At 50.1% G+C, this 13,047-nt stretch overlaps 1 protein-coding gene across 4 annotated transcripts in view; it reads left to right on the top strand.

Annotated features, from left to right (window-relative positions):
- The first annotated feature begins 6,263 nt into the window (after nucleotides 1-6,263).
- Nucleotides 6,264-13,047, top strand: part of KMT5B (lysine methyltransferase 5B) — a 51,260-nt gene continuing 44,476 nt past the window's right edge. Inside the window, exon 1 of one of the 4 annotated variants that reach the window (XM_036860686.1) lies at nucleotides 6,264-6,822. The gene's annotated coding sequence lies outside the window, so the exon portion shown is untranslated. Of the gene's footprint in view, nucleotides 6,823-6,943; nucleotides 7,101-13,047 lie in introns of those variants that run through there. The other 3 variants (XM_036860684.1, XM_036860688.1, XM_036860685.1) reach the window with 3 other exon arrangements.

Below are 13,047 nucleotides of genomic sequence, written 5' to 3'. Positions count from 1 at the left end.
TGGATGCATCTGTCTACACGTCCACCCGGACTTCTCCTGGAAACCTCCATCTCTCCAGCAAGTTCTCACCGGTCCCCGAAACTCACTGCCCCAAACTGGGCTCTGCTGTATTCCGCGGTTGACGGAATGTCCAATCTCCTGAAGGCCGGCACTGAGGCCCGGGCACTGCAGGGGGCAAGGCCTGGGGGCCGCGGGGACAAAGGAAATGAAGGTTCTGCGTCTTTGGTGCCCACCCTTTCAGCTGCTCGTGGAGGGGGCTCGTCACATGTCTTCCATTCTTTGATTAAACAGCAGGAACGACCCTACGGAGAGACAGTTGAAGCCCCTTGTTTCCCCCTTGGTGAGCTAGCTCCCTCTGCCATCCTAAGGCCTTCTTGAACCTCTAGGGGCCCCCAACTCTGAAGCCAGGGTCTCCACTCTGAATGCCAGGGCCAGGGGCCCAGACACCTTCTCTGCCTGGCCACCCAGAATGCTCTGGCTGGAAATCATCTCTACCTTTGACTCAGGAAACAGCACCCCCAGGAATTTACCAGGGGACAAGCCAATAGCCCAAAGCGTACCTATGAGGTATGACAAGGGAAACATGGATGATGTGACGGAGCAAAGAGCTGACCCCATGTGCAACTCATATATCCTGGCCTGAGAAGACCAAAGTTGAATTAAATTTGGCTGGAGGTTCCCCGTTCGGTGCAGGTCAGAAGGCATCTGGGGGATGGCCCAAGGGCCTGCAGCAGGGAAACTCACCTGGTGGTAGAAATTTCCATCAAGTCTGTTAGAAGCAAGGGCAGCACCCCCGCCCCTTCAAACATCAGCCAGCAATAGCCAGGTCTAACAGTGCCAGATGGCTGAGCAAGAATCTTCAGGTCCCTCACCTGCACGTTGAACCTGGGACGTGCACTCTGAACCTGGGTCACTCCCAGAAGCAACGTCTGGGGAACAGCCGAGGAAACACTATTTTGCAAAATTTACTCAACCGCCAGACAAGTCATGGAAAAATTGGAGAGGTCTTCATTGAGCAGTAGCCCAGTTCAATTCACTTTCTTCCCCCAGATTGTTCCTCTTTTGTTTGAGTGTATAATTTACATTCAGTAATTTGTACAGAACTTAGACTTAAACTGTACATACCCAGGCAACCAGCCCCAGATATAGGATGTTTCCATGACACCAGAAAGTGTCCCTACCTAGTCAATCCCACCTGCCCGGAGGCAAATGATGCTTCAGATTTCTATCCCCATAGATCAGTTTCTTTCTCTTCTAGGACATCGTATGCTTGGAATCAAGCAATTTGTACTCTATAGTTTCTGGCTTCTTTAACTGCAACATAATGGTTTTGAAACTCATCCATGTGTAGCTCATTCATTATTATTTCTGAGTAGGATTTCACTGCGTGGATAGACCACACTTTGTTTATCCATTCTTTTGCTGGTTAGCATTAGCATTGTTTCCAGTTTGGGGCTATTATAAATAAAGCTGTCATAAATATCTTTGGAGAGAGAGAGAAGGGGGGGGTGAGGGGGAGGGAGGGAGGGAGAGGAACACAGATTATAACTATGTAACAAAATAAGAGCCCATAAGTCCATACTGATATATTAATACTTTGAAAGTTTGATGAGAAGTGGAATGTTTACATCCTCCCGAAGTTCCTCTCCACAGAATACTTACTTATTACAAAGGGAAAACAAGTGAATTTCCAGTGGAGAAGCCTGGCACACACCCCTTAAGGGACCCAAGTGAATATCATCAACTATGGGTCAAACTGAAATCCCTCGCCACCTGAGAGGATGCAGTGAGAAAAACACAGCCTTGCTTCTGTGACATTCCTGCCAAAGATACCTGACCTTAATCTAATCACGGAGAACTATCAGAAAAAAACTAAATTGAGGGACCTACTACAAAATCATTGTTCTGTAACCTTCAGGATTGCCCAAGTCATGCAATTAAAGGGAAGGGTGAGGAACTGCTCCAGAGTGAAGGAAGCTGAACCCCCAACAACCAAGGTAACTTGGGGCTCCGGACAAGCTCCCTTGCTATAAAGGACATTACTAGGGTCATTGGGAAAACTTGAATACGGCGTGAAGATGAAATTTTGGCATCCACCCACCAACGTTAATTTCTCGATTTCGATGGTAGTTGCCTGGTTTTGTCAGAGGAAATCTCAGCTGCCTGGAAACACACCCTACTCTGTTCAGAAGCCTTGGAGCATCTCGGCAACAACTCACAGTTCAGGAAAATAAAATTCTTTGCGCTATACTTGGAACCTTCCTGTGAGTTTGAAATTATTGACTAATAATAAGAGTAAGCTTTCCCTGCCCTTGATGAAACCAGTTTTTCAGCTGCCATTGGTCCTCTCTGTGTGTATTCCAGGTATGTCTGAAAGGACAGGGGTGGCTTCGGCTGGGCTCCTTTTTGGTGGTGGTGGGAACCTGAAAGAGTACCACCCCTCAGGGGCACAGGGCTCTTCCCGGGCCCAATGGGTTGCCCCAGGCAGACACAAAGCCCAGGGCACCCCTGAGCTTGAAAGGCAGGGAAGTTTGTGCACTTGCGGGGGTGGGTGGTGGAGAAAACTCCTCGACTTGAGCTTGAGCCCCAGAAACAGGAGAGTGGTTAAAAAACTGCTTACACCTCCTTTTATCCCTGTAGCAATCCTGGAAGGTTAGCATTAGCCTTCATGAATTAAGCCTCTGTACCAGTGCCCCAGGCACCGTTCTGAATGCTGAGTACACAGCAGTGAACAAGGCAGACAAAGCCCCCTGCCCTCAAGGAACTTACAGCCTGGAAGAGAGATGCAGTCAGTACATGCAATGAATAAGTAAAAGATACAGGATACTAGATGGTGATGTGTACTAAGGAGAAAACAATATAAACAAACAAAACACAAAGGACATTAAGGGAGAATAAAAGCTAGGTATTGGACCTGAGCAATGGGAAGAATATCTCTCTGAGAGGTGGAAGTGTGTGTGTGTGTGTGTGTGTGTGTTTTCAATTTTAGCCTTGCTATATTTGAAATGCCTATTAAACACCTAAGTGTGGTGTCAGAAGTTCAGAGACATGCAGGCTGTAGATGGGAACTTGGGCATCTTCAGTACATAAGCGATTTTAAAGCTACGAATGAGACTACTTAGGCAGGTCCAAGGACTGGCACCTTTGCACAGTTGAGGGGTTGGTGTGTAGACAGGCTGCATCATTTGCCCCAAATCACATGGCTGGTGAGTTGTGGAACTGGGATTCAAACCCAGGTCAGACTCATGCCAAGCCCCTATTCACAGCTGCCGTAAAGTTGGCTGCTGTTGCCGCTGTTGACTTGGCCTTGGGCAGGTCACTCGAACTTTCCTCATCTATCAAAGGAGGGGTGGGCAGTGGAGGGGCAAGGATGGTGCAGCGGGCGTAGCGGTGCTCAGGCAGGTGGTGCGGGAGCCGCAGCCACCCAGACAGGTCCCTGGCATCATCCTGGGTGTGTCCCCGGCCCCCTTCCCCCGCCTCCTACTCGGGCACCTGCTTTCATCAGAACAGCTCTGCCTTCCGGGCAGGGGTGGGGGACGGAGGTGGGAGGCACAAGTGCAGAGTCCGAAAGCCAAGATATCACTTAACAATGAGAAGCCACTCGCTACCCAGCCAGGAATTCTGGGCTCAGCGAGACCTGTGGGCCACCCCTCTGTGGGCACAGGATTCCAGCAAGTAAATCCCTGCCGGCCAGTTGCTGGGTGAACCTGGTATTTGAAGAAGGGGAGTTGGAGAGTGATGCAGGGTTGGTGGGATCAGGCTAGGTCTCTGAGGTGCCCCTGGGCCCTACTGGGGGGACTGGAATAGACTCTGTGGCCTCAGCCCACACCCTGGCAAGGGTGTGGCTCCCAGGTCAGCTCCGGGCTGGGCTGGCACTCCTGGCACTTCCGGGGCTGGCCTGGGCCCCTTCCGCCAGCTCAGTCTTTCTTTAGAGTCGTCACCTTTCCTTCTGTCCGGGATTGGTGGGGTCCCACGGCCTCTGTGGCTTAGCACCTCCACTTGGGGCATCCAGCGGCTTCCCGGTGTAAACGCCGATGGCTCCTGTCACGTGGGGGCTGGGCAGGTGCCTGGCCACACTACTTCCTGTCCCCCATCCCCCCTCCTCTGCCAGCTGGCAGGATGAGGCCTCCAGCTGGCCACACTCCCTGTGGGGAAGTCGAATTTCCAGTCTCCCCCAGGAGGGCCGCTCTGGGCTCTGGCCTCTTCCCAGCTCAGCCCTGGCCTCCCTTCCGCGTGGCCCCATCCAGGTCCTGAGCTCCAGCTCGGCTCTGCAGAGAGCTCCGGCCCACCCTGGGCCTCTCAGCTGAGGCTGGAGGAGAAGCAGTGCAGAGGGGATGGGGGAGGGACAGAACCAGAACCGGGGAGCCAGAGGAACCTGTGTCTGGGTTCGCCCATCTGCCTCCCCTGCCCTTCCCCTGCCTGCTCCCTTGCAAGTCACCACCCAGCACGCTTGGCCTGGCGCTGGGCAGTTAGGGGTAGTGAACGGGAGTGCCAATGTCTTGGGAGTCTGGGGGCTTTTCAGAGTCAGGGTTTGGGTGTCAGCCTCAGGGGTCACTGTCGGGGTGGAGTCTGGAAAGCTTGGAGTGGGGAAGACATTGACGTTTGGGGCTGTGAAGGGCTGCCCAGGCATGGCTGGACTTGGGGCCTAGGCACTGAGACCCAGGGGGATCCACACAGGGCTGTGGTGCCCACTGTGCTCTCCTCCCTTGGGCATCCAGTGAGGAAACAGGGTGGCAAAGGCAGTCTCAGTGGGATGCAATTTGAGTATTTGGAGCCAAGCACTATGAAAATCTTGGAAAGAAAGTTCAGCGATAAATCAGAAGCGAATAAAACCAAAGCAATCATTCGTTAGTTGTGCTTGCAGAGAGGAACGTGGCAAGGCAATTTCTGATGTCACAGATGACCCGGAGGCTTGTAAAGAGCAGAGGGTGCAGGGCCACGTGCCTGCATCTGCTTTACCGGAAGGGTGGTGAAGGCTCTGCACCCCCCAGCCCCCCAACCCCACCAGGTGGGCTTCCCCAGGGGGGAAGGTGAGAGCAACGGGAGGAGCTCTGTTTTGTAAGATCTAGACCTCCCTTCACCTCTGTTAGATACATGCCCTCAGCAAATCACTGTGCCTCAGTTTCCCATCTGTGGAAGGGGATAAGCATCATGTCTGCCACCCAAGGTCAAGGAGGAGGGAAAAAGGGGTAAGCACTTATGTTGGTGGTTGGTGTTCATTGGACCACAGACCTTGTGGTCACCCACACTGTCCCCTGAAGCATCCTTTCTGGTGTGCCTACTCTGTGCTAGGCCCTGGGGATGGCAGGAAACCATGGCAGATGTGGGTCTCTTGCCGGAATAGAAGTAACGGCCTGTGCTGCCTGCCTCCTCTCTGCAGGACCACGCTGGGCCTCCACCCGGCCCCAGGGCCTTTGCACTTGTTGGGCTCACCTTTCCTAACCACTCCCTTTTCCTTACATACTCTAATCCACTCTTCCGGTTGGGGGAAGACCTTTAGGCATCTGCCCAGCTTTTGGCCACCTCAACTTCTTGACGTCTGAACTTTTGACCAGAGTACTGGGTAAGGGCTCTGGCTCAAGCCCTGACTGGCTGTCTTAGAGATCACCTAACCTCTCTGTGCCTCAGTTTCCCTACGTATAAAATGGGGAAAACGGTCCCCACCTCCTGGGGGGTCGTTGTAAGGAGTAAACGAGATAAGGCACCAAAGCTTTAGGACGGTGCCTGGTATCCAGTAAAGGCTGTAATACATGTTACTCTCATTATCGTTATTTTGTAGTCATTATCATAAACTGCAGGATCCAAAGGGCGAGGCTTCGCACTCTCCCAGCAGGGCAGCACCTGGCCCGTGTAAGCCTCTCGGCAACTTCCCCACCAGCCTAAAGCTCCTAGAGGGAGCTGCATCCTTGGTACCGGCACTGCCCAACTAGAGCGAGAAGCGGAAAAACCCGTTTCTCGGAAAGCCCGGCACACAGTAGGTGCTCAAAAAATGGCCGGTTGACACTAGGAAGCCAGTGGCCCGATTAATGCAGGCTCACTCCCCCCTCCCTCCCTCCCTCCCACACTACGCGGTGGAACGCTCAGGCTGCCCACATGGTCTTTAAGGGTGTATCTGCTTCCAACGACACCCATTCCCACAACAAAGAGGCTCGCTTCCGTGGGGCCACCTCCCCTAGGCGCACCCGGGAGGCGCAGTGGGCGAGGAGCCTGCCCATTCCCCAGGGCTGTCCCCGATGGGTGCAGCTGCTCCAGGGACCGAGCGTCGAACGCAGCCTCGCGGGGCCCGGGTACGTAGGTAGACCTGAGATCCGGGTGGCGCCCCAGGGACGCGCGGCGGCACCGCCTCCAGCCGCGATTTAAAGGGCAGCGAGGAGCGGAGGGATCCCTGTCGACTGCTCAACACGGATCCCTCCGCCGAGAGCGAAGCGAAGCAACGACTCACCTCGTCCCCTCAAAATTCGCTTTTTGTTCCTCCGCCGCGGAGCACCCGGCGGGGAACTCATTTCTTTCTCGGGTTTCTCCGCCTCCCCCCACCCCTGGTCCCGTAAAAGCAACAGAGGCGTTCAGAGCGGCACGAGCCGAAGTGGTGTTCCTCCGCCTGGCCGCGGGCACTCCTTTTCGTGTCCTTCCACCGTTCCCGGGCGGCGTCCGAGCGGCTCACCGGGGGCGGCGACGCGTCTGCGGCGCGGGCGGTGAGGCTCCGGGGCTATGAGGTGAGGGCGCCCAGGCACCGGAGGCGGCACGCGCGGCGCCAGGACCCGGGACGCGGAGGCCCCAGGCCAGCGGCTGCCTTTGGGACCCCGAGGCCGCGCGAGAGGCGAGGTGAGGCCCGCGGCGCGGGGGCGCGGGGGCGCGGCGCGGTGGGGGCGGGGGGCTCCGGCCGCGGCTGGGACTCATTTCCCGACAGCGGATGGAGCGAGCGGTGCTGCGGCTAGGGCCGCCATCTTGAATTTTACTCTCCATTTTTCTCTGGAATTATTTTTGGTGATTAATATTCTTGGGGGACGGGGAAGTGTCGCCGGGCAGCGCGGGCCCCCCAGCGCAACGGCGGGGCGGCGGGGCCTCGACGCGCCCCGAGGAGGAGCGGGCAGCGCCCGGCGGTGAGCGGGGGGCGGGCGCCGGTGCGGGGGGCGCAGGGGCGGCGGGCTGGGGGCGGGCCGGCGGGAGCGGGGGCGCCGGGCCGGGCGGGGGCCGGGGCCGGGGCCTCGAGGGTGGGGGCACGGCCGGGGGAGGGGCGCGGCGGCGGCGGCGGCGGCCGGGGGGCGCGGGCCCTGCAGTGGGCGCCGCCGCCGGAAGGGAGCGGTAGCGGCCGTCGGGCAGCGCCGGGCCGGCCCGCGGCCGCACGAGGGGAGCAGCCCCGCCGCTCGCGATTGGGGGACTCTGTTTTCCCTCTTCTCCAATGGGCAGCCGTGAATGGTCTCGCCCAATCTGCTCCCTCTGCCGCGCTCAACTTTGGGTTGTTTTTGTTTGGGCTCGAGCCTCCTTTCAGATCTCCTCCTGGGCCCGTTCTCCGCCCCGCTCCGTCCCTCCCCTGACAGCGGCTCCGGCTCCTGGCCGGGGCTTGCCTCCCGGGCCCCCTCAGTGTGCCGGTGTCTCGGGTCCCGAGAAAAGGCGTCGGTCCTCCCAGAGTGACTCGATTCCTTCCACGTATCCAGAGATGATGTATCAGCGTCAGCCCTACCTATGAGAGTGGGGGAAACGTTTACAAGATGACAACTCGACCCAACTTGCTGGAATGGTAGAGAAGCACGTTGGACCCAGAGAAACTCACTCCCTCTCTGTTTGGGTTTATTTGACCTCGTGTTAGAGCTCTTTTACTTCAGACCCATTGACTGGGGGAACTTTAAGAATACTGAGGGGGTGAACATGTGGTCTTCGAAGTTAATCTTTCTGAACTTGCCGTACGAAATTCACTCGGGGGGGGGAAAATCGTATCTAGAGTGGTAGGCAGAAGAACTGATGGGTTGTGATTGTGCTTCTTTTCATCAGGACCTTTTTAGATTTAAACCATTTTGATATAAAGTGTAGTTGAACGTGGCTTTATAGGGTCATAAGAGGAAACAGTTGCCAGCTGAAGCTTTTTTTTTCCTTTAATATTAAGAACACGTCTGTAACTTTTGATGACTAGTATAAAAGCGTAAATATTTTGAAAAGGGAGGGGGCAATCAGTTTAGCCTGAAATAATCGCAGATAATTTGTGTATACTGGGAAGTTTACTTAAAGAGTTACTTACTATAGGTACAAGTTTACTTTGTAGCCGAATGTTTAGCAACTTCCACCACAGGTGTGGGCCCGTCATCTCTAAGCATTGTCCTTTTCCTTTCCAAGCCCCGGCCCCAGTGGTTTCCCCTGCCTGGTGCCTTTTGGTCGCACCCTGCCCGGCATTCCCGCATCCCCTCCCCCGGATTGATACTCGCCTTCAGGAAGGCCCAGAGAGAGTGTTACCTCCTGGATAGATCTTCACACCCCTTGCAGACCTCTTACAACACAAGGGCAGGGGCTGACCCACTCAAGAGAAGGCACACTTCTGCTTTGTTCCTGAGCAGTTGTTACATTGTATCATAGTTGGTTGTTGACCGTCCCCTCAGCATTCTTGTGAGCTTGTTATTTATCTCCTCTGCTCAGAGCAGGTACAGAGTAGGTGTTCAGTAGACACTGGATGAAAAATGTTAATTTATTAATAGAGCTTAGTGATATATACTTAGTTTTTCTTTTCTTTTTTGTTAAATATTTATTTATTTATTTATTTGGTTGTGCTGGGTCTTAGTTGCAGCAGGCGGGCTCCTTAGTGAAGAGGCATGTGAACCCTTAGTTGCGGCGTGCACGGGAGATTTAGTTCCCTGACCAGGGATCGAACCCCGGCGCCCTGCATTGAAAGCGTGGAGTCTTAACCACTGCGCCACCAGGGAAGTCCCTATATTTAGTTTTTCAAAATATGTTCATTCCATTGTTATTGAAAACGTTGTTGTCATTGACACAACAACTTAGTTTGGGTGTGAAAAGAATAATGGGGATACTTACTCTTCAAGAGGAGAGTAGAGTAGGGCTTAATTTTTTATTAGCCCATAAACTTTGAAACCACACTCAAAGTCAGTTCCACGTGCCCTCTTGCCTGTGTTTTCATTTGTCTTCACATACACACTGAAGTGCTTATGTTTTGAATGCTCCATACCTGAACCAGATACCAGTGGGCAAAATGGGGGGAGGGGAGGATAGGGGTATAGCAGAATATGCATGTGAAGGAAGTGGTAGCAGGTTGTGTGTCTTTGAGCTTAGAGTTTTGTGGGTGGAGCATGTTGGTTTATAAATTTTCCCTTGGGTCATCTGTATCTGGGATTGAATCTGATATCTCTTTGAGTATCAATTTGTGGACTTATAGGACATGAGCGTGTGGCCTGGTTGTGTCGCAAAGCCACTTGTGTGTGAAGCATCTGAGCAGCTCCCTGGCCACAGGAATGCCCTTCCCACGGCTTATGAGAGCACATCCTTCCAGATGAACGATGTCAGTTCCATTATTTTCTACTCTTGCCTGCCATATATGAGCTCTACTTTCTCACCACTCACAAACTCCTTCCCCTTCATGGGCAAGAGTTACACGACTGTGTCAGCCCTAGAACACTAATTGTTGAGTTTTCCACACAGTGTTAAAGATAGGGACCATGTGTCTTTGTTCCAGTATGACACACTGTTGGTTCCATAGATACACTGAGTAAATGCAGGAAGAGAGTGTAGGATAGCTGTATCTCAGATAGAGCTCTATGCAATAGAAGTTTTATGTGTAAGATGTAACTTAATTTTTTAGCCTGATTTTTAGTTACTTTTTATTTTTGGAAAAAAATGTATTTTACTGATGTGTCTTGGTGTAGGAAATGGTTTTAATTGCAATAAAAAGCACAAACTTAAATTTATTACAGGATAAAACTAGCCAGTGCACTTTAAATTTCAAGTATTAGGGAGTTATAACCATTAGAACACAGTGATTTGAAAAGTAATTTTTTTCTTGGACAGACTGTCAACTTTGAAATCTTTGAATTGAATCCTGTGGTTTTAAGTGAGTTTCATTTAACAAGCTGAATGGGGAAGGGTCCTAGCGAACAAATCAGGGGACCCCGGGGCTTAGGAAGGTTTCACAACTTCCTTTAAATTCTTTCTATCAACTCTACATTCCGCCCCCCCCCCCCAAAAAAAAACCTCCACAAATCTGTTTTTACTTTAGTTCTTACAATAATCCCTTTTCTTCCCCGTAATTTGGTGTTTCCTAGAAGATTAGAAGTGCTGGTTGAGAGGAAACGGCATGCCTGACCAATATCTAGCCCTGTGTTTTTCTATTAATGTGATTGGAGTTTGTCCTAGTCAGATTGCACAAAGTCTAAGTAAGTTTTCACTTACAGATACATCTTATATTATTCAACAGACACATCCCCAGATTTTAGTCACGCGCACCTTATTTTACAGACATTACGGGGTTTTGCTGTTTTAAAGGTGCGGGATAGAGAGACTCCATCTGTGCGTGAGAGACTCATCACCTTAGTGTGGTCAATCAGCATTTATGTCTAGCTTTAAAAAAACACAGAAACTTTTCTTTTGATCCCCATGTTGCTCAGAGGCAGTAAGTTAGAGTGGATATATTATCTTTACATAGTTGGTGATGGAACCAGAACCATTTGCATTAATTCTAAAATAAAAGGGAAAAAAAAAAGTCACTGATTTCCGTAGTCATTTACACTCTAAATTATGCCTTGCTTCATGATTTTCCTTCCATCAGGTTAAAGGGTTCCTAGGACCACTGGACCACTTTGGTCACTCACTGCCTCTGGCTCCCACGTCTGCCAGCCAGATTTGAAGCTGGCTGGTATCTGTGTGAGACAGAGTCAAACACTGCACCATCTTCTAAGGTTGTATATAATTAGAACTACAGTTATACGTAGAATTCTGGGGCTGGATGAAGTTCCGCTGGAGTAAGAATCAATACCTGTGTTCCAGTCTGCTCCACCTTATTTGTGTAACACACTGACAGGGCCAAGCCTTAGTTTCTTCATCTGTAAAATAACGAAACATTAATCTCTGAGATCACTTCCAATTCTAAATTATACTTTCTCTTTTACACTTGATCGCCACCCATTTTCTCACTTCTAAGAGCTAATTTAATCATATTTTGACATCTCTCCAATTGGTTTACATAGTTCATCTGTATATTCCATGTAGTCTTTTCTCCTTGTTTTGAAATATTATTAAGTTGATGGTACAGCTTACATTCAGTTGGGTTTTACAATTTGGAGACTAGGGTCCCAAAAGCCTAATTCTTAAGGTCTGTATGGTTCCCACATGTCTCTGGCTCCTCCCTATCAGTTGCATTTCTGCAAGATGTCTTATTTTCTGTATTATAAGAGTACACAAAGAAGAGAGTAAGTGGAGCTAGGAAGCATTCCCCAGTGATAAGCCTGTGTGTTTGTGGGTGATGCACATGTGACTCAAATATTGAAGTAAACCCCAGACTTAGGCCTGAATGCTAGGGTTCTAGACTCAGCCTTACCACTTAAAGCAGTTTGACTTCAGGAAGGCAACTTCATTCTGAGCTTTAGCCATCTCATTTGTAGTGATAATACCCGTCTCGCCTACCTCATGGGGTTGCCAAGCTGGTGAACCCTCAGTCATGTGTGTTAGGGTGCAACAAACACCTAACTTGCACATCTTTATAGGAACACCGGGTCAGTACATCTCTCATGACACTAGGATTGCCTCTCAGCTTTAAGGCAAAAGATCCCTTCAGTGAAGGGTCATTCTGCTTCCTATTCTGCACTCTTCTGCTCTGTTCATCAGCTACTTGGTTTTCACATGCTTCTGTTTGGTTTTGCAAGGTCCCCCACTCCTTAGTAGCCCTGTGCAGATTTTCCTGAAAGCTGAAACTCTCGTGCGCCCTCTAGTGTTCCCTGCACACAACCAGTATTCCAGCACCACGAACAGTGCCCGGTGGCTCCCAGTAGGTTCTTGATAAATGTTGGATTGAGTTGATTCTAGGTCTTCCAAATGATTCATTTTGTCTGTCTTATTTTTATAACAAGGTTGAAATATCTGATCTCTGAAAAGTATTAATGATCTCTGAAAAGTATTTTTATTTTCAAAAAAAATCTTTATGTTGCATGTTATGAAGGGATATGTATTTTTAGCAAGAAAACCAACCTACTCTTAGAAAGATGGATCCCCCCAGCTAAAGAGTAAAGGGGGCTGATCCTTCAGCCAGTGAGCCCGTAGAGTCTGGAGCCGGAGAGGCCATATACAAACCTGCTTCTCCCTTCCTGTTAAAAAAGAAACAAAAATCAGACCTCATTCAGAGGAGGATTTAGACAAAGCCAGTTGCCTCCGAAAATATTTGTTTGGTGGGTATAAATAGATACCAGGAGTGTTTCTGATCCAGAAAGAAGGTGATTGTTTCTGTATTTATGCTTTTGATTTATTCTCCTTGATCATCCAGTCTAAAGTTTGTTCCTATATTATTCTCTCCTGATATCCTAGTTGTTTCCTTTATAGCGCTTACCAGAATTTACCATTTCATGCTTATTTGATTGTCTCTCTTCCCACACTATACTCTGAGTTCCATAAAATCAGGAACCATGTCCATTTTGTTCTAGGGTCTTAACTCTTCAAGTATGGGGCAAAGCATGTTGAAAAATTTGAGTCAGGATTATATTGCTTTCTTATATGGTGTTAAGAGTATACAGTCTTTAAACACCACCTTGGCTAATTTTTTTTTCTAATTCTCTAAGCCTTCCTCTCCTTTGTAAAGTGGGGGTGATAACAGTAGTATTGTATATGTTGGATATATTTAATGTTTTTATTATATAAATTATGTTGTATAATTTAATATTATATGTTAATGAGTATTTAAAATATATTGTATATATTAAGGGACTGTGATGTGGGTAAATGATATATGTGAAGTTATTAGCACAGTTCTTGGATCATAGTAATGAGCAATAGTGTGAAATGGTGCCCAGAGAACTGGAGCTAAGAGGTGTCTCTCTGTCATCCCCATGGCACTCGGTTCTT

Source organism: Balaenoptera musculus, chromosome 8 (genome assembly GCF_009873245.2).
Source record: "Balaenoptera musculus isolate JJ_BM4_2016_0621 chromosome 8, mBalMus1.pri.v3, whole genome shotgun sequence".
NCBI lineage: Eukaryota > Metazoa > Chordata > Mammalia > Artiodactyla > Balaenopteridae > Balaenoptera > Balaenoptera musculus.
The sequence above is the reverse complement of the archived record's forward strand: the minus strand, read 5'-3'. Positions and strand labels throughout refer to the sequence as shown.